The following is a 22,128-nucleotide window of genomic DNA, read 5'->3' on the forward strand; positions in this document are numbered from 1 at the left end:
AAAGTTTAACATATGATGGTTGATCTTCATGGCCACCTTGATTGCATTTGGGATCATGTAGGAAACACACAAAGGGCAGATCATTGAGGGCATTTTAAGGCAGGATTAACTGAGAGAGGGAAGATCCACACTGAATGTGGGTGGTCCCTATCAAATTGGCTATAGTCCTGTATTGAACAAAAAGGAAAAGTCAGAAGTAAGCTAATGGAGCAGCTGCAGCCTATTTTCTGTTTCCTGATGTACTACAGCTCCCTTCCTTTCATAGTTTTGTCATTGCTGAAGCTCCAAGTTCAGGAAAAACAGGTTATTTGTGAAGGTTAGTGTTGACTGTCAACCTGATAGGACCTAGAATGATCCATGAGATAAACCTCCAGGCCCAGGTCCACCTTCCAGGAAATTTTTAGATTTGGTTAGCCTTTGGGCGTGCCTGTGAGGAAATATCTTGACTAGTGGCAGTGAGAAGACCTACCCTAAAGGGTCCACCTGTTCCCTGAACTTCCAAACGGTTGCCTAAAATGAAACAAACATAGGTGGGTGAGGAAGTTCCTCACTAGAAATCGTTCAACAAACTACTCTCTGGTTTGGTGTAGAATTTACATGCTTGGTATTCTTGGGGAGAAAAAAACCCTCTTGCCGGCCGGGCGGTGGTGGGGCTCGCCTTTAATCCCAGCACTCTGGAGGCAGAGGCAGGCGGATCTCTGTGAGTTTGAGGCCAGCCTGGGCTACCAAGTGAGTTCCAGGAAAGGCGCAAAGCTACACAAGAGAAACCCTGTCTCGGGAAAAAGAAAAAAAAAACAAAAAACAAAACAAAACAAAAAAACCCTCCTGCCATTGTTGCAGAGACCCAAAGAGCACTCAGCGGGGTAGAAGTCTGAATTTGAGAATCTTTATTTAGCTGGCTAGCTAGTGCCTAGAGAGAAACAGTTCTCACAGAGTAGCCTGACTGCTTTCCACAGGGAGCTTTTTGCCACCCTATCCTGATCAGCATTTGCAGGGGGAAGTAGAACAAGCAAGCAGATTAACAGAAGGAAAAGAGACAGTTAGCTGGGCATCTTGACCTCAGTTTTCTAGAACATGGTTGAGTACTTTCCCATGGGAGTTTTCAACCGTAGAAAGGTAGAAAAGGGTGTGTGTGTGTGTGTGAGAGAGAGAGAGAGAGAGAGAGAGAGAGAGAGAGAGAGAGGAGAGAGAGAGAGAGGAGAGAGAGAGAGAGAGAGAGAGAGAGAGAGAGAGAGAGAGAGAGAGAGAGAGAGATTGAGATTTCCGGTCAAATCAAAAATGGCTCCAGCTGAGACAAGATGGAGTCACAAATTTGTGTCAAACTCATCCTGAACACATGGTAATATTTTTGGCACATTCACATCTTGGAAGGTATAGTCTTTACACGTAGACCTCAGCTGGGTGTGGCGATACCTTTAGTCACTCCAGAGGCAGAGGCAGGCAGAGCTCTGTGAGATCCTGGCTAGCCACAGCAAACAATCACAATCACCACCACCTTAGACCTCAAAGAAGCCTCACTCATCAATTTTGAAGGAACATAGTTTCCAAGGGACAAAGATGTCTTAACTGGGCATGAGCAACAGGTACAGCAAGTGTGCTTACACGTGCACAGAAGGCTGAACCAAAAGGATCCATTGAGCCCAAGAGTTTGAGGCCAACCTGGGCACTGGAGGGAAATGGCATCAAAACAACAAAAATATTGTTTTAAATGCTTTGAAAAAATACCTTCAGTGAAATTTATCAGAACAACAACAACAAAAAAATCAGATTTATAACAAGTATTTTTTGTGTGCTTAATCTATTGAATGGAGTAGGGGGAAAAAAACTTAAGACTGATATATTTCCTTTCCATGGATATTAAAATATGAAATACTCCTTTAGGAAGTAGTTTTCTTCAGGCTTTGCATCAACTCCATTCTATGCCTCAGAGCCTGAAGTCTTTGCACGAGTGAATGGTACAGCTTGGGCACATTTTCCTTTTTTTTGCAATCTGAGATTGTACCCATAACCTCACAGCAACACTGCTTCAAACTCACAACTCATGGTAGGATATTATTTAAAATTTTACATTCTTCCTAATGGAAAAATAACTTAAAACACTTAAGTGGAAGATAACTAATTCATAAGAAATCCAACCCAGGACCAAATAATTTTCTATTCCTATAAACTCCATGATAAAATTCTGCATTTAAAACATTTGGTTCAGGTGTAGAAGCATATTCTGAAAGTTACATAATAACATATAAAGTCTTTTAGCTTTCAATTTCTGACTTCTTCAAGTTTAACAAACACTGACAGCTGTCATTTGAAAAGAGTACAGATTTCAAAGACTAGCTTAATTTTGAAAGTATCTTATTCAGAGAAAAAAGGAGTTTATTTTCATTAGAGACATTTTTCTGAGTTCAGATTCATGGAAGGTCAAGGTCATCTAAGAGAGAGCTTGTGAATAAAGCAATAAAGCAAGTTTTTTTTTTTCACACTTTCAAGTACAAACAGCAAACTGAAGAACAGAGCATTTTTTAATAGGTGCTCTTGGGAACCTGACTTAAGGACAGATAAAATAGTGTAGCAGGTGTTGCATTTGAGTGAGTGCCTGTGTAGTCAGTCCATTCAAATAAGTGAGAGATTCCATTTGAGTGACAGTGTACAAAGCAGGATTTTTTTTTTTCAAATTGTGTATTCCTGAATTTCTATGATTCCTGGCTTACAGCAAAAATCAATATTAGGTAAAAGACTAGATAACGTGTGAGAGTTCCTGCAGGATGTAACATTTCATGGTAGGGTATAAATACCACCATGTGTTTTGGGGGCACAAAGCTGTGTCTGGCTTGCTGGGAGGCAATACTGTATGTTCTTCTCCTCGTTGTCCCCATAGTGACCACCTTCTCCCTTCAGACCAGCCTCTCTAGGGAGTGACTTCACATTTAATACAATATGGCCTGTTCCAAGTGGAATCAAGACCCAGGTTCAGTTTTCTATGTGCACATCTGTAATAACCCTGCTCACTAACTCCAGTCACTGGTTGAAGTTCTTAATTTTCCAAGACTTTGTGTGGCTTGTTACAATGGACTTCTTAGACTGTGAGTATGCTCTCCTTGTCTTTTTAAAGACTTACTGAGTGAGTGAGCTGTTAAATCACACATTTCCATTCTGATGCCCATGCTGAGTGCTCACACCTGGCCTGCTTTCTGTTTGCATTGTATCCCGTTTTTCTCATCCTGAATCCTTCTACCGGCCAGGACCTCAGAGACTTGTCCAGCTGCCTGGTGATCCAGCTTGTAGCCTTATATCATTGCTCTTTCAGATCCAGTTTATAGCTAGTGGGAGCTAGGTTGGCTAAAACTGAGAAAAAAAAATAGAATCAAGAAGTTGCATATGTAAGTTAAAACAAGTCCCCACTGAGAATGGGAGCAGCCAAGGAAGGGAGCAAGGAGAAGGAACAGGAACAGTGGAGAAGAGGAGAAGAGGTTCTTGCTTGGTCTCTTCTTTCCACTCTTCCCAGGACAGCTAAAGGGCATGCAGTTAACAAGCTGGGGTGGCCAGGCATCTGACTGCAACTCTTGATAACCTCTTCCCACTATGGTGTGGAATCGATGCATGTGTCCTGCTCAGGAATAGATCATCTGAACACTTGTATAGTCAACTCTGTCTCAGGCTCTCAGAATATTTGGAGATCAAAATATCTTGAGATATATTAAATTTATTCAAGCATGTCATGTTTGAGATTTTTTAAAGTGGGCTTTTATTACAACATGACATATACATTCTCTGAAGAGCACACATACAATGCAAGCCTCTAAGCCACCATCGACATCAAAGTATAGAAAACATCCCTTACTCCAAAAGCTTCATTCCTGCTTGCTGTCCCACATTCAAGCTCACAATAACTACTCTTCCACCTCTATCAAAGAGGTTTGAAAAGAAAGATACTTTTCTTTCCCATGTAACTTTTTGGAAAATATTTAAATAATAGCCAAATATGCACTAGACACGTGAGCTAGATAATACAATAATATTTTAAGAAATTATTATTGTTGTACTCTCAGAAGATGGTGGTACTTTTTTTTTTTGTAGAGGGAATTCTTTTAGACCAAGGACCTGTGGCCTCCATCTCAGCTACTCAGCACCGCCTTAGTATAAAAGCAATCATCAAAATGGATACATGCCACTAGAGTCCCAATAAAACTCTAACTAGGGACAGTTACATCTGAGTTGTGAATTTATGGGCTGAGTAGTCTCAGATGGTCTGCCTTCCCAGTACTGAGATTACAAATGTATACCACTGTGCTCAGATTTTGCACTTGGGTTCTGGATACTGAACTCAGGGCCTTGTGTTTGCAAGGTGAGCTTTTCATTGTGCCATCTATTCAGCTCGTAAAACACATGGTTAAAAATGCTTTTTATATTTATTATATTATATTAGTAGTAGTAATAATGGTGTGTGTGTGTGTGTGTGTGTGTGTGTGTGTGTGCGCGCGCGCGCGCGCGCGCGTGCCCACACGCGCATGCTGGCAGAGGCCAGTGATGTCAAATTCCCTGGAGCTGAATTTATACGTAGTTGTAAGCTGCCTGATATAGATTCTGGGAACCAAACTCTGGTCCTTTGCAAGTACAGTGAGCACTATTAACCACTAAACCATCTCCCCAGTCCACCAAAATAATTCTAATTAATGAATTAACTTATCTTTCTCTTCAGGGACTTTATAATGTCAGAAAGATATTTACTTGTCAGAACACTAAGTTTTTACTCTAGGTATTCAATTTAAAATTTAGATTTTTAGACATTTTTTATAAATCATTGATTAGTTTTCTTTTTACTGCTGTGAAAGTTTTTTTTCCTGTGTTATTATTATATGATCAATTATATTAAAATAAAATTACTTAAAATATTTCCTTTTGTTCTTTAGAGCTCTTTACTAGTAAGACATAACATGATGTCTGGATTGTATGATTATTAAAATAACTATTAAAATTTAACACTTGCTGGGCGGTGGTGGCGCATGCCTTTAATCCCAGCACTCGGGAGGCAGAGCCAGGCGGATCTCTGTGAGTTCGAGGCCAGTCTGGTCTACAGATCGAGTTCCAGGAAAGGCGCCAAACTACACAGAGAAACCCTGTCTCGAAAAACCAAAATAAATAAATAAATAAATATAAAAATAAAAAAAAATAACACGTATAGTCTTACATTGCTTACTCCCAGTTCATGTATCGAAAGATGGCAAAACCTGAATTGACTGGAATTTTTAAAAAGTTCATAAATATGCACGATGTTCTTTTCTTCTTTGTAAGACTCATTTCTCAGTCCTTTGAACCTGGGTTGCTCTTTGGCGACTATCTAGTCCTAAGAAAGACAAACTGATGTGAGGTTCAGAACAATGTTTCAGAATTAAGGCATATTCGAAGTGCAGATAAACGCCTGTGTGGTGCTCAGCCACAGATGGGACATTTATGTCACATCTTCCCTGAAGGCTCAGGAACCAGCAAGGAAGAGGAGATGGAAAGACTGTGGGAACCGAGGCGTTGTGGAGGACCACAGAGAAAGAGTGTCTTCTGAACATAACAGGACCGTTTGACTCATGAACTTTCAGCAGCTGCCGATAACCTGCTTAAGAGCTGCACTAAATCAAGCCAATTAGCACTCCAGAATGCGGTGGGGAGCGAGACTCGCTTTTCTTTAAGAATGTGGCTTTTGTTAGGTAAAAAATGTTCCCCTGGATGGCTCCATATCCGTGACTTTATGGGCAGAACAAATTGGATTCAGTGGACAAACAGTCAATCAATCCAACAAACAAAAAAACCAAAGTTGGGAAGGGGTGGAAGCGGGGGATGGATCTGGGAGGAGTCAGGAGGAACTGAGCCTTTTAGATCTTATTCTTTTGAGTCAGGACACTAGTTCCTGAAGATATCCATCCATTCTGAAAATACTTTGGACACTATGGACTGCCTTTATGAATAAATGCTTCGATTTGAATGAAGATTTGGCAGAACTTGGACTACGTGACATAATAATGATGCCAATGACACTATAAAATGAAACCCAACATTGACAGGTAGTGTAGGATAATAAAAAAGCAGTAACAAAGATCAAATGAAATATGAGAAGGACTGAAACATGTGCGAAGTTAGGATTTGTTGCTTATACAATATCTGATTGACCTTTCTACTTACTAATACAGCCTTGATTTGTTGGTGTGTGTGTGTGTGGGGGGGGATATGCTAATTTTCTGGCTTGAAATGAATCTGTATTTCTAACCTTCCTTACCTTTACTGGCCATATATAACACCATCCCCACTGACAGAAACTGGCTGTGGGCAGCCATTAGACGGGGCTGGTAAGCTCCTCTGTTTGCTCCTGTCAAGGCACTGACTGCCTTTCCTTTGTTGGTGCTTCTGTTTCTTTCTGCCAGAATGACACTTCAGAGGGAAAAGATGGGAACCTCGGAGCTGAGAACAGCAGACAGCATGGGAGATGAGAACAGAGAGGGCACTAGGGAACTGCCATGTCAGGGCTGGGCCATGAACATACATCGGATTACCTGGAAAAAATAACGCATCTGTTGTACTCGGTGATATTATCTGCTTCTGAAAGCAATGCCAAACAGATATGGAATATTTTCCTGTACTAGCAAACTGTATATATTTCCGACAGCATCTTTTTTCTCAAGTCTCTCTTTCCCCTTAAAACAATTACGATAACATTGAGAACTTACTCTATGACAAAATTGTATCATGAGTAGATATTTTAGAAGTCAAATCAACATTGAAGACATGACAGCATACACTGTAATCTGTTGAAACGCGCAAAAGTAAATAATTGTAAATACAAAGAAAATTTAATAGTATATAGCCATAAGGTAACTTTTTTACAGGGTAGGGCCAGATGATAATAAGTATTGAGCACATGCCTTTAATCCCAGCACTCAGGAGGCAGAGGCAGGCGGATCTCTATGAGTTCCAGGCTAGCCTGGGCTACCAAGTGAGTTCCAGGAAAGGCGCAAAGCTACACAGAGAAACCCTGCCTCGAAAAACCAAAAAAACAAAAACAAAAACAAAAAGCAGAAAACAAAAATAAGTATCGAGACGTAAACTATATGCTGAAACATTCACATTAGTAAACTTCACAAGTTTTTGTAGCCTATGAATACATATTTTATTTTCTGTGCAAATGTCAAAATTAGTGTAGAATCATATACTTGGCCATAAGATATTAATAAATTAAAAATTAAGTATTTAAGCCAAATTGCCTGAGCACAACATGTTAAAGTTGGCAGTTATTTTGGGATGTATAAATTATATGCCAAAGAATCAATCAGTGTTTGAACTTGTTCCCTGCACAAGAAAGTGACCAGAAGAAAGTTTTGAGATCTGAGCGTACTGGAAGACATACTGTGAAGGCAGAACTTACACAGTAATATCCCATCCCTCTCCCGAACAGAAAGCGGACTGAATAAATCACAGCTTCAGTGGCGGCAGAGGGAAGGTAAACTTTACACTGCAGAGCAGTGCAGCTGGTATCCAGGATGGCTGATGGGATTAAGTGCAGGGAAGAGGTAAAGTCAACAGAGACCACCAAGGTCCTCTGAGCGGAACTGAGGGATCTCGGCCATGGGTGGAAAAATCCCAGGAACAGGAGTCTTACCTGAGGGCTCATCTCCCTTTGGAGAAATCATCCAATTAGTAGTAACTATGGGATGACACAATAGTGTCAATTAGAACAAATTGAGGCAAATTAAGGATTGTAATTAGGCAAATTACTATGGAAAGCAGCCAGTTCCTTCCTTCCTCTTTTTAAACACATTTTATTTATTAATTTGTGTGTGTGTGTGTGTGTGTGTGTGGAGGGTAGAGTCTGTGTTGCAGTTGTACGGCAACTCTGTGGAGTCAGTTCTCCCCTTCCATCTTTACATGGATTCTGTGCATCAAATTCAGATGGCTGGGCTTGCATAGCAAGGGTCTTTAATCACTGAACCATCTCTCCCGCCCTACCTTTTCTTGAAGGAATCATTCTCCAGTGGTCAAAGGAGGAAATCAGAACAAATGATCAACATCAAATAAACCCCATGTTCTCACACTTCAGAGCCATGGGCAACATCACGGTCTTTTAGCTAGACATGGTACCTACCGTCGAAGATCAGCACTAGGAAGTGTGGTCTCACCACCAGATTGCTAAGCACAGTTCTATCAGAATGGGGCCTAACATTGCAAAACCATAATGTTAAGATTTCAGCCTGGCTTTGCAACTAATTTTATCCCTCCAAATAGAAGAATATTGTATGGAAGATAACAAGCACAACAACTTTCATGCTAGGATATCTGCACTTACAAACAATGAAGGCCAGGCTGAAAAGGGAGAATATTTAACATTAATTCTGGTGTATTAATGTGTGAGGAATGTGAGTCTTTAACGTCTAAAACTTATTTTAGTGAACAAGTATAAAAATGCTAATCAATTTGGTGTATTTAATCTCAAATATGCCTTAAGCTTACCCCTTAAGCCAGGTACTCCATGGGTAAAAAGCAGTAAGAAGGGACTCTCCCTGAAGAGCTGGAGAGCTGTGCCTTCCACTCCTTGCATTGCTACAGGAGAGCTCATCTGAGCATTGGAGAGCTGAGGAGTCCCCTGATTAGGGCTTTACATCTTTTGTGTACAATGTAAACACACAGATCAGCTTCAGACTAGCGGCCAACACAGTTAAATAGATCTGCCTGTTTCTGAGACCAGGAACCCTGCTACATGAATTTTACTGAATGTCTTTCCTCGTAGATTTGGAAATGTGTTTGGAAGAAACAAAATATAATTTAATTACAACAGTCTTGTTCTGACATGACTGTAATAAATTTGAAACACACCTGGGAATCATACTAGTTTAGTGAAAGCCCTCGATTCATTTTCTCACTAAAAATAAGTTCATGGGAAAATTAAATCTGAAAATAGCATGAGACCTTGAGGGTGAGGATTTAGGAAGCTTCTGTGATTTCAGTAATGTTTTATAGACTGGCAATGGCTGAACTCTGGACTCCAGAGCATATTAAAACATTCTAAGTCTCTTTGCAAATATGAAATCCCATCCTACTGTTTTCAAAGTGGTCATCTGATGCCAGAATGGCAAGCACACAGAGGACAGGAGTGAAGAGAATATCAAATATTTATGGTGTCTATCATTTCATTTCACTCTGCAATACAGTGTTGAGATATACGGACCATACTATAGACTCTGCGCCAGTAAAAGGAAGGCAGAATGAATAAAAAAAATCAAACGAATTTGACTTTATTACCAGCTTTCATCCTTTAAGTTATGGGAAGACAATTATGGCAGACTTAAATGACTACATTTGTAGGAAAATAAGATATCTAAGGCTTAAATGATTAGAAATCTATTAACATCACAATAAATTATATTAGCATCTGGAAAAGAGAACACTGGAGCACCTTTTGATTGTATTGAATCCATTCACACAGAAATTTTAAGAACTTTCTTTAAAGAAAAAGGAAACATTTCGATAGATGATTACAATTCAGTTTTTAAAGGAGTGTTTTACATGACAAAAGCATCTTGTAGTATACAGGTCTTCTGTGGCAGCAGTGCTGGGTGGTGGTCGTGTGCGCCAAGGACTTCCCAGCTTTTCTTGACTGCAGCCCACAACCTGCAAACTATGCCTTATCTCATGATTGGGAAGATATTTTAGTTTATCCCTCTGTGTCTGAATCATGCCGGCCATTAGCATTGGCACATCTCTGAGTCAGCTCCTCCCTGTAGTAAGGCTACCAAAGGATGCTTCATTGAACTTGTGAAGACTAAATTAAAAGATGTTGGTAAAAAATTTTGCATGGGTGTCTTACACATTCAGGCCATACATCTAGAATTTACAAAGAATGCCTTCTGACTTATTCATCTTATTGTTCTCTCTTTGGCCCATAACATGACCTCTGCAGGGTTAGGAACTGAGTCTTGTTCCAAATGTAGCCCAGTACATAGCCCTGAGCCAAGTACATAGTAATGCTTAGCACACCCTTGATCAGTAAGGGCTAATACGAAATCAACTTTCTGAACGAATATGCTTTTCCTTACTCTAAAAAGTAGTTTTATTTTTGAAAACATATTTTATGTACATAATTTATAAATTAAACAGAGCAAAATAATATGTAACAAAGCACATAATTTTCCGGCATAGTCTTTGTAGTCTTCTCCCTCCGAAGACATCCCATCTGAGAGCTTTCAAGATTTCTTCCTTAAATATCACCATCTTTATAAATAATGGGGGTCTATAGTAGTTTCATATTTTGTTATTTCATTTTAAATAGTATGCATTGACTCATTAGTGTTATGGTTGAGGATTTAGCTCTCCAAAATGTCCTCCTCTTTTCCTTTTTTTTCTTATTAATTATAACAAAGTTGTTTAGAAAGATTTTGTTTGAATCTAAATTTGCTGTTATGATGAAAATAAAAATAACAGATGAGCAGTTTTCAAATTCACTGAAACTTATATTTTTCATCTTTCTTGACATTAGTAACAGACTTTTTTTTTTTAAATTATATTGTTGCTACTGAAACCTTCTGCTAATTTTTTATGTGTTTTCCAATAGTCTTTGGTACCAGTTTCCCAGTGGTCATCCTCATTAGCTTTATGGTCCTGGGTCACCCATATGGAGATGTCAATTTTGTTTATCTACATTAACTGCTTTTTAGAACCACTGCAGAGTTCTTTTCTAGCAACTTACGTTCCTTATGTAACCAGAGAAAAATTAGGGCTCCGCAGCTCTCCAAAGCTAGACTTTGTTACCCATCCCCAGTATAGCACTTTAAAAGATTAGCAATGGCTGAGAGGCAAAGAGAAGAGAAGATTTATCCAATGTGATCACAGTTAGAGAGGAACAAATACATGGGTTCAGGGTCCAAGGCCATTGTGAGGATGTTGACAAGAGCTTTAGATTTAAACAGGAAAATTTAAGGCAGGGGAGAAGAGGAATGCATAATTAAGCACTTCTGGTCAAGGCCTTATCTGGTCGATAATTCTCTGAGTTTTTATTGCTATCATTCCCCAGAGCAGATCAATCTGGTCCTCGGCCTCCCTCCACACCATAGATAATTTCCCTGTCGGGAGGAGGAATCTGTCCCTGGAGGTCTGCTGTTCCTGGAATCCAAGGTGACTGCAGATCTGTGACAATGACTTATCTGTGTCGCTTCGTCCTCTAAGGGGAAGCACAGAAGTAACAGGGCCCTCCTTAGAGACTGACTTGCCTAGGTTCAGAGGAAAGCCACTACCCAACATAAGAGACCCAAAATGAAGACAGTGAATCGGGTTTTCAACGAGGTTTTGTCAGCTCGTGCACCCAAATAAGGAGTCAGCAGTTTTCAGCAAAAGCAGCCTCAGGTGCCTGTTTCGTTTACCATGCTGTGGATTTTCTTAATTTTCCTCTAATATGGACATCTGGCTTCTTTACTCATTTTCTGTTTAAATTTCTTTCTTTCTTTCTTTCTTTGTTTCTTTCTTTGTTTCTTTCTTTCTTTTTTTTCTTTGGAAAACATCCTCTATTTCTTGAGAAGGGGTGCACGGGAAACACAGTCATTAATAATTTACTTACCAAAAAAAAAAAAAAAAGGGCTGGAGAGATGGCTCAGAGGTTAAGAGCACCCACTGCTCTTCCAGAGGTCCTGAGTCCTGAGTTCAATTCCCAGCACCCACATGGTGGCTCACAACCATCTGTAATGAGATCTGTCACCCTCTTCTGTACACATAATAAATAAATCTTAAAAAAAAAAAAAGAACTTACTTAACATGCCTTTAATCCCAGCACTCAAGAGGCAGAACCAGGCGGATCTCTGTGAGTTCAAGGCCAGCCTAGGCTACCAAGTGAGTTCCAGGAAAGGCACAAAGCTACACAGAGAAACCCTGTCTCGAAAAACCAAAAAAAAAAAAAAAGAATTTACTTACCAGTAAACATTTTTAGTTTATAACAACATTGGTGAATTGGGCATCAATTTCAATGTTGAAAGAGACTTTTTTTCTGTCAGTTCATTGTCTACCTGACATCAGTTGTAATGTTGAATACTGGAAACTGATTTCATTCCTCATTTTGGTATAATCTGCTGTTTTCTCAGTGCATCTGTTAGTCTGAAATTGCTGATTATGGTTTTATTATGGGATGTAGTTTTGATCTTTTTTGCTTTCATCTTAAATCTAAAAACTCTTGTCTTCTAATGCTGGGAAATATTCTTTAATTACACTGCTCATGATCCTCTGCTTAGAGCTTCATTTGACCTCTTCTAAATCGTCTATGATTTGAACCCTGTTCCTCCTGGGCTGCCTTACTTCCTTCCCTTCTCTCACTTCCTGTCTGTTTTTTTGTCCTCTAACTTTGGGATGATTTCCTTGATGCTGTCTTTCATCCTCACTTTATATCTCTTCATCATCTTTTTTGTAGTGTTTTCCTTTTGCTCTCCAAAAGTCCCTTTCACTCCATACCTGTCTTTGTTTCTTGAGTGCAGTGTGCACTCTGATTTCTCTGAGAGTATTTTTCATGCTTCCCCCTTTTAGGTCTTTTCATCCACCAGTGTTTTCTGTGTGGATCTTTCATATTACACATTTCCTCTTGTTCTGTATTTATTTCATTTTAAGTACAGGAATTCAAAAGTCAGTCAAGCTAGCTTTCTGGATACCATGGAAGAATAATTCAGAGATCTCAGAATTTATCATTCAATGTGTTTTTGTTTACTAGTTCATACTATTGTTGTTGTTTTTTTTTAACTCTGAGTATAGCATTTCCCAGTCCAAAGATCTCAGTTTTGTCTTCAAAGACTAAAACTTCATTAGATCTTCTAAGTTGAAGGAAGACAGTTATACTGTAGAGAGTCATGGGAGGAATCCATGGATCTTCCTGACAATCTTCCATTTTAGCCTCCAATTCCACTGCTAAGTTGTTTCCAGTTGCGGTGGCTTTTGTTCATCTTTGATGTTATATTTGGCCCAGGATTTCTTTGTGTCTGTCTTGCTGTTCTGAAACTACCCTTTACCTGCTTTGTGAAAACAGAGGTGGACCAAAGATAAGTTTCCTCACTAGAGGTGCTGGTCATGTTTCTGGAAGAAAGATCACTATGAGGTTCTACAGCTGGAGTGAGCAGCTTCTGGAGCATCAGGCTCTCTCCAAACAGGCAGCTTCTTCAGCACTTGGCCCTGAAGCTCACACCAGACAGCAGAACCTGAGAGCAAGCTGCTCACTCTCTCTGTATCTCCCTCTGTATCTCCCCACTAATGCAGCTTATTTCAGTATCTCCCATGAGCCACCTCTCAATGTGTAGTCTCTCAAAACAGAGGTTGTGCATTCAGCAAATTCCATCACTGTAGCACCTTGGCATCTCTCTTGCATTAACTTTGATACTTCTGTCCTTCTCTGGGGGCGGGGGATGGGGGAAGTCTAGATTTTAGTCTATAAGACAAACGGCTAGAGGTTAGGTAGAAACAGATTCAGCCCCAAACTCTGTCTCATTCTAAGGCACAGTGGCCACTGATTAAATCTGGTATTTCTATATTCTCTAGACTCCTTATGGCTTCTTCCCAGCTAGTCCTGATTTTATCCCTTTTTACAGTTAATAATCCCAGTCTTCTGTTTTGCCTGGATTTTTTGTCTACTAAGAGAGGGCCTCCCTTTGTAACTCAACACTCACTCAAATTTGTACTCATTCTGCCCTAAGCTCCAGAACGCTGGGATAATAAACGTCTATCACCACACCTTGGTAATAAGTAAGTCTTCATATTAACCCTTTCATGTTTAAATCTCTGTGTTTCTCTATTAGCCAGTATAGTCACGGAAAGTCCACAAGATGCTTGGTGTCTCCCACAGGATAACCCCACGCCTCGCCACGCTCTTCTTCTCTCACGTTGGTCTCCTATCCAGTTCGACCCATGGGCATTCTGATTGTCCTGCTATATCATAGCTATCTCTGGGTGTTCTTTATGTATCAGAGTCTAACTTAGTTGTTTTCAGGATTCACAAAATATAGTGACACCTGCTTTAAAACTCTACGGCTTCCTTCCTCTAGAAATACTTGCGTTCGTCAGTTTGCTACACCATTTCTCAAGGTTTCTCCAGTGTCATCTCTCTGAAGCTCTCTCTCTTTAGATGTGCAGCTCACAGGTCTGTGATCTCTGAGTTTATGGTGAATGGTGTGTTCTCTTTATATCACCAGACCTAGTTTGTTGGTTTTTTTTTTCCCCACATAGGAAGAGCTTGTTACACTTTTGTGAAATGAACAAACACATCTAATTTTAAGGGACATTATTTACAATGACTTCTATAGAGCAGTGAGTGTGGGCTGTGGGGTAAGATTTCTGGTGAGGAAGAAACTGCTGAAGATACAATGATGCCCACTTGGTGTAAGACCTTATTTCCGCTGCTGTCGTCATGGTTCCAGCTGCACCAGGCTGGTATTTCAAGCAGCTGCCAGGCCAACTTGTGCTTCAAGAGCTTCATAACGCTCTGTATGAATGGAACAGAGTGACACAGGTGGTTTGAATTTAGGGAAAATCAGTCCTCAGCGCATTCCATTCATCCAGTCAACACTGGCGTTTTTTAGGTCTACAAGCATAACTGGGAATTTGTGAATTTAAAATAAAAATAGAAATTCTTTCATAGGATCCTAAACATTTTCAATTGGAAACTCTGTGTTATAGAGTTGGAATTGACTTGAGTGAAAATTTGGCCAACACAATGGGACTACTATCAATTACTATGACTAAAAACTACTTATTTTTTTAATGAAAGAAATATATTAGCCATTAACCTACAACATTGATAGAAAATGTTAATCCCAACTAAGAATGAAAAAGACCTGTATTTTCCCGGTTTTATCGCATTCACAAGCTTTGAATTGTAGACATTTAAAGGCATTAATTTTGTTCCTATTTTGTTTGGACATTCTGCAGACAAAATGTTAAATAAATTTTAGCGCACAGGGATTATCCATGGAACACATCACAAAATGTACCATGTATTTATTCAGCACACGGTATTCATAATGCTTGCATCTGAGTAGTGCTTGTATTCATGTTGAAAAGGAGGCCAGGCATCTATAACATCTGGAAGATGGGCAGTAACAATTCTCTTCCTGTTATAAGAGGAAGGAATTAGCCACATGGGGTTATGTATTAAAGATCTCACAGGTAATACGTCTGAAGGCAGAATTTTATGGGAAGGCTGTGCCTATTGTACTGGGACAAGTACATAATTTTAACAGAGTAAACGATAAAAAGATTAACATTTAAATTAAGTGATCAATCATTTCTTTTTATTACAGAGAGATTCATGCACAACTTGATCAACGAAAGAAAATCAATGAATTAAACACCAGATACCAGGCTTTTCTAAATGACTCCTAAGCAAATCTTTGCAAAAAAAAAAAAAGCACCTTGTTATTGACTTTAATAATTGTTCAAACAGTTGTTCTGTAATGATAAATTCCCTCCTGACGATCTCAGACAAAATCAACAGCAAATTACAAGTGAATAGATAGGGAGCTACTGCTATTGGCCAAACTGGATGGTGATAAACCCACCCAGTCATTTATATATCATGGCTGTCCACTGTACAGGCTAGGGGAACCCAGAGATGGGACTCAATCACATAATAGAGGAATCAAAGAAATCTGAGGGATGATACTTGGAGTGAGTCTCGAGGATGACTTGAGTCATCCTGGAGGAATAAGGACACTCCCTGCTAAGGGACCAGGATGGGGGAAGACTAGGAGCTGAAAAAACACATTCTATTCTGTGGTATATGATAGATTTGGTATGATGGGAGAAAAGGTTGCATGAAGTGAATTCTCACAGTCAGGGCTGTAAACCCAATCGGGAGCCTTATTTGAAGGAAACTTTCAGTTGGGTGTTTTTTGCTATTTATCTTGGAGGCAAGAGAAGGCCATTGAAAATTGTATATTATCACAGGAAGAGTTGATGAGATGCAGAATTTAGGCTGAGAGTAGAAGAAATACAGAGTGCTTTAGGAAAAAAAAATCAGGAAGATAAGAAGCAAGAACCCAGATGTGCATTCTGCCTTTGATGTGAGAGGGTAATGTCATATTATGATTCTGTGGGTGCATATTCAGCAGGCCTTCCTTTCCCTTTTCTTCTCTTTTTTAAGTGGCCATTAGGAGGAACTGTGGCCTTTGGCTCCTTTTGTAGCATAGGGTTCTGCTTTCTTTCAGAGCACGTTTGGATGACTGGTTTAAAGATCCTGTTCATTCTCTCTTAGCTCTTCTTTATTAGTGTTGATACTTCTGAGGAGAGGAGACTCAGAACATGTAAGAGGAAAACTCACAACCCTGGAGATGTAGAGGTGTATGTGATACAGAGGTGCCACCTGTTAATTTAGGGCTTGCTACCTTCATAATGCTATTCTGGGTACAGTAGTCTGTGGCACGTCAATATGTCTCTTTGAAGATGAAGTACAATGGTGCCGCATGCGTCCATCCAGTTCTAACATCAACAAAGACTTAACAAACCTTGGGGCCTTTCTTGGTTTTCTGGAGGCAAGGTCCACCTCATTTTGGTGTACTATCCCAACCCACCCACCAAATTTTGGCTGCCGATTCTGAGGAGGACCAGGAAAAATAAAACCCTTTTGGATAAAGCTCTTCTGGAACTTGGTTCTTAAGAGTGAGCAGATCTGAGGGTGCCTGAAGTGTGATGGTCTGATAAGAGTCGTGATGAGACTTTTGCCAGCTTCCCAGGAGAGGGCTTGCCATGGAGCTTAGATGATCCAGGAGTAAATATATGCCCGTGCAAGAAAACAAAAACAAAAACAAACTTTTTTCTTTTTCCAAAACAGCTTTGGCTTTGCTACTGGGCAAGCTATATTTGTGACCATTCTCTATTAAGACTACAGGAGCTGCCTATTAGGGACTGTACTTGGCACTTAACTAAAATGTTGCAGGAGCAGTTCGGCATCAGTTGGAAGCAGTACACAGAAGATCAGGATTAGGCAGGTGCCTGATGACACAAGTTTGTCCATCTCCCAGTGCCACAGATGCTAATGGTTCATACTTCTGTCTCAGCTTGCTCCATCTCAGCCTGCACCTATGTTATCATGTGGAGCAAAATTAGGAAGAGCAAAATTTGGGGCCTGATTTACAAAATTTTCAGCATAATATGCTGGCAATATTCAAAAGAACAACACCGTAAGTTTTCAGTTCTACTCAAGAATATTCTGTTCAAGTCAGATGTGGTGGTGCACACCTTTAATCCCAACACTCAGAAGACAGAGGCAGGTGGATCTGTGAGTTCAAGGCCAGCCTGATTGAGTTCCAGGATAGCCAGGGCTACATAGAGAAACCCTGTCTCAGAAAGCCAAAAAAAGAGAACACTCTGTTCATGAATAGCCCTAAAGGACAGTGGTGAGGGAAATCCCCAGAGCAGGGTACCAGGTTGTGTATTTCTGTCTGTAAGGAAGTGTGGCTGAAGTCATAGATCTACTCTGATCCATATGCAGTGTTTAATGTTTGATGAATAGTCAGAGAGTATTGAAAACACACCTAGAAAATTTGTCGAGACAGTCTAAAGAAGTAAACAAATACCCCTGCCTACAAAGAATGACAATATTTTGTCCTATGTGAATTCTCTTGAAGAGTGACATCAATAAAAAGTTATTTTAATAATAATGTGATTTTGATCTTTGCCAGTCACTACTATCCTAGCCAAGTGAGCAGATGATAGTATGGGAGAAAGGAATGGAAGATATGCATGAGATTGACAGAACAGAGTTGATCTGAAATGTTGAATGTCTAGCCTGCTGCCAGACAGAATCTGAGCATGTGTATGGTGCCATTCTCTGGGGACTCACCAACAGTTAGATGGAGACAAGAAAATTCTCTGGATCATTTACATCATGGACGTGCTGGAGCTTTGTTTCCTCTGGAATAGATCCATCTCTGGATGTGTGTATGCCTTCTCTACCTCTGGTGCTTCTGCCAAAACCATTGTGTGTGGTTGTTTTGAATCCAAGTCATCCTCCCTACAAAATGCTTTATTCAATGTCATAGGATTCTACCCAGCATTCCCTCTGGCCATGGGACTTATCATGACGAACACAATGTGGCAGTGGGCTCATGTCCATAGAACACATTGGTCTCAGCATGATACCTATCACTATGAAGCAGCTGGCCTCACTCTGGAATGACATTTGGAAAACGCAACTATGGTGCCAACTCTAAAGCTATATTGTTGGAGACTGGAGTGGCATCCTCTCCTCTTGGATCAGGTAATTTGAAACTACTATGTGATCCTGTTTTGCCTGGAGCTGTAATTCAAATTATTGAAATAAGAGTGGGCATTGACACGTCTGCTTCTCATTTCTGCACCTTTTGACCTCTGGTTTAGATGTCTTAGATTCCCCCACACTCTAAACTGATCCTTTTCAAGAAGGGATACAGTAATAACCTAACTAAGCAGGTTGTCAAGACTGATACCTGGCCAGTATTGGTTCCTTATGCTGCCTAACTGACTAGAATCAACACGTGGTGCCATTATTACTCATGTTCTGTGACAGAGTTTAATAAGAAACTGCAGATGAATGAAGGCTGTGGGACTTGGAAATGTACATATTCTCAGGGGACCATTTCTTGCTGAGTCCTTTTTCAGTCTCCAGGGATAGAAGTGACTGACATGCTGAGGGGATGAAGAAAGAACAGACAGACAGACATATACACACACAGAAAATCTGGGGTTGCTTGGACTAGAATCTCTGATGAAGAAACCATAGCACTCTGGACACTCAGCATGTTTATTATATTCAGCTGGCTGGAGAGTTGGGATTATATACAGATAAACAAGGAGACAGGGTTTAAGGTACACAGCTGGATCAAGGACACAGATCTAGTTAATCTTAGCAAAAGCAATCTCTTTAAGGGGACAGTCTTCATGCCATAAATATCCAGAGGGATAGAACTATAATGGGCATTTTCTGCACACACTATCAACATCCATCCACACATGGACCAGAGGAAGGCTTTGCCATTTCCCTCTGGCTCTGAGACTAGGGTCATTAGCATGGTCATGCCCATGTCTACAACATACATTCATTCAGGAACTCACATTCAGCTCCCTACAACTCTCTTAAGTGCTTTCTGAGAGTAAAGGGAATACAGAATGGCTTATAGAACAGGGTGGGTACAAATGCCACCTACAGTCGCATGTTAAAAGTGTAATTGTCATGTCCTGAGTATTTTCACCATCATTTGACATAGCTTTTCTTGTGTCTACAGGTAATAGTCATTTTTATTTTTGTTTTGTCGCCTTATTTCAAAAATGAGATGAGCTCTCAGGGATGAAACTGAGAGATTAGCATTTATTTTCTGGCTAACCAGAAGGGAGTGCGACTCTGTTAGAGGAGAACTCGTCCTAAGATGGCATCATGTATGTTTCCCTTTCTCAGGAGAGGATCAGTATGTTCTTAGTTGCGCAAGAGAGTTCTGCATGAGGGTAGGCAGAAATGTGGACTTCCTTTGTTTTATATGCAACCTAGTTAAAGAACTGTTCCCGCTCACTCTGTATTAGCATGGTTAAGTTAAGAACCATCGGTCCCCAAATTTTTTCCCTTGCAATGTAAATTAGAGTTGATGGAAAGAGAACCTGTAAGATTTGGGAGGCATGAGGATTAAAACAATCTTTGCAGCCAGTTAAAGAAGCAGAGAAATGGAACTTTTCAACTGTTGATCTGGCCAATTAAAGACAGTGTGGATGCTAGCTTAGTGTCAATCATGGAAGCCATAGCAGCGTCTACAGACCTCTCCCAGGTCCCCTTGGGCCATGTTCTCACTTCTGTGGCTTGAGGTGCTTTTATTATCATATTTCCCTGCAAGCATTACTTATTCATCTTGGCTTTTTGAGACAGTCTCATGTAACAGCCCAGGCTGGCTTTCAGCTAGCGTTAATCCTCCTACCTTGGTCGTCCCAGTGCTGGGGTTACAGGCATGAGCCATGATGACCAAATGCAAACCTGTTGACTTTGGGCTGTTATCTCACTGCAGCATTTTGGGACTCTATTGTAATTCTACTCTCTCCTTAGGACTGTCCATTGCCAAGCACCTTTCACTGATGGGTAAGTTCTAAGTACTATAGTAGCTCTCTTCAATGGTAGTTCTTGTCTCTTACATGACTAGAGCAAATGTGCACTTGATTTTCTTAAACTTTTCCATGATACTATATGAGGTGTGTGATTAAGTACATTTTTAGGAAGTAGAAAGTTCTGTGAAAGTTTTCTTCTTCTGAGAAACTTAATGATATGCAACAGGAAGACATACAAACGAACATTTTTAGCTGTGTGTGGAGGCCCATGTCTGTCATCATAGTCATGATGAGTTGAGGCAGTGGCTTGTGAGTTTGAGGAGAGCCTAGGCTCTATGGCTGAGCACTGTCTCAAAATCACCACCACCACAATAACAATAAAAACAAAAGAAAAAATAGCAACAAAGAAAGAAATAAAGGAAAGGGAATTTATATTATTAGCATGGAGAGTAAGACTAGAAGTAACTTCATGTTCATATGACTCTAAGTTTTAGAAATACATTTTGAACTTGTGAAGCAGAAAAATGAATTTATTGTTTCAGATGACTGAGGACTATAGGTTGCATTTATAAGCTTCAAGCATGAATGAATTTAGGAGTTCACGGAATGTTATCAAGGATTTTTCTCTCCATGCTTCTCTGCTCTGCCCTTTTCACTGGTTAAATTCTCAGAATCTCTGTAAGCCATAGCAAGGATGGGTATAGATAGTTCCAGGATTATAGTCTACCAGACTAGTAATATCAGTTGCTCACTTTTAGTATGAGTCTGGTTTGATTGATGAGTCTTGAATCAAGTGCTCATATCATAGACAGTGATTGGATTCTACAGGTGACAGGCAAGGTAAAACTATGACCCAAGAACTGAGGAAGTCCATCTAACCCTCAGAAAAATCCACAGCCAAAAGCAGAGTGCTGTTATTGGGATTCTCCATTAAAAAAAGTAAGTCTTCAACACAACATTTGGTTTTCCATAAAATATATAATTTTTAAGTTAATAAATTGTTGTTTATCTTTACACATGCAATGTTGTTGTGTAACATACTACAGTTATTTCATATACAACACAAACAATAACAACCCACCATCTTTTCTTCTCTAAAATATACAAATAATGTTTTGTATAGTTACTTTATGTATCTCTAGGCCATGGCCTTTGTTTGGTGTCTGTCTTTCTATCAGTTTAGGATATAGTGGTACATGGCCCAGCAATGTATGACTAAGAGGGTGTTTTTGTTTAACCATGTCCAATGAACACAGTAGATAAACATGGAGTCAGCAAAACTAGATATGACTTCACCAAAATTCTCTCTTGGAATTAGAAAACTAACGAGTGATTCCACTGGTTAGGGATTGCATTTTTTACTGTCTTTAGTGAGCCAATCTGAATCATGAGAGATTTTCCTTGGTAATTATGGTCTTGTAGCTCTCCATTTGATACGGATACTGGGAAAGCGCCCTATTTAGTTGTTATATGTTAGCAAACTACATCCTGTTGGTAAGCTTTGGTGGGCAGTACTGCCAAAAACATTGCTTTGCCAGGATTGAAGTTCCTCAGGACTGAACAACCTTCCTAAAGCCTTGGGTGCCAGCCAGTTAATTCAAATATGGCTAATGTCCTAAACTAGTAACTGTAACCTAAGATCTTGATGAATCACCCTCTCAAGAGAGTCTGTGTTTTCTGTTTCTTAGACTTAGGTCTTGAAACTCCAAGCTGCATTTCAACTCTTAGCTTACAGGTTTATGTGATACAGAGCAGTTTGTTGGAATCGGGAGTGATAATTAATCTTCCCCTTATCTCCAGGTGGCTATGACAGAATGTTCTTTCCACTGTTTTTTAATTAAGATAATTAGATCAAGATTTTGTCGTCTTCACCTTTAGCATCCTAATTTCCTCAGCCAGGAAACAGCACTCAGGTGGCCTGAGAAAGGCCTGGGAAATCACACAGATTCTTCTAGACCCAATTCTTACCTCTGTCAGGCGACTCACTGGCTTTCTTTTCACTAACTTTGTCTTGGGTGAAGATTTTTTTTTTTTCAGTTTGCAAAACCCACGACAATGTGGTTCTCAGCTATG

The sequence above is a fragment of the Peromyscus leucopus genome, chromosome 8a (assembly GCF_004664715.2).
Source record: "Peromyscus leucopus breed LL Stock chromosome 8a, UCI_PerLeu_2.1, whole genome shotgun sequence".
NCBI classification, from domain to species: domain Eukaryota; kingdom Metazoa; phylum Chordata; class Mammalia; order Rodentia; family Cricetidae; genus Peromyscus; species Peromyscus leucopus.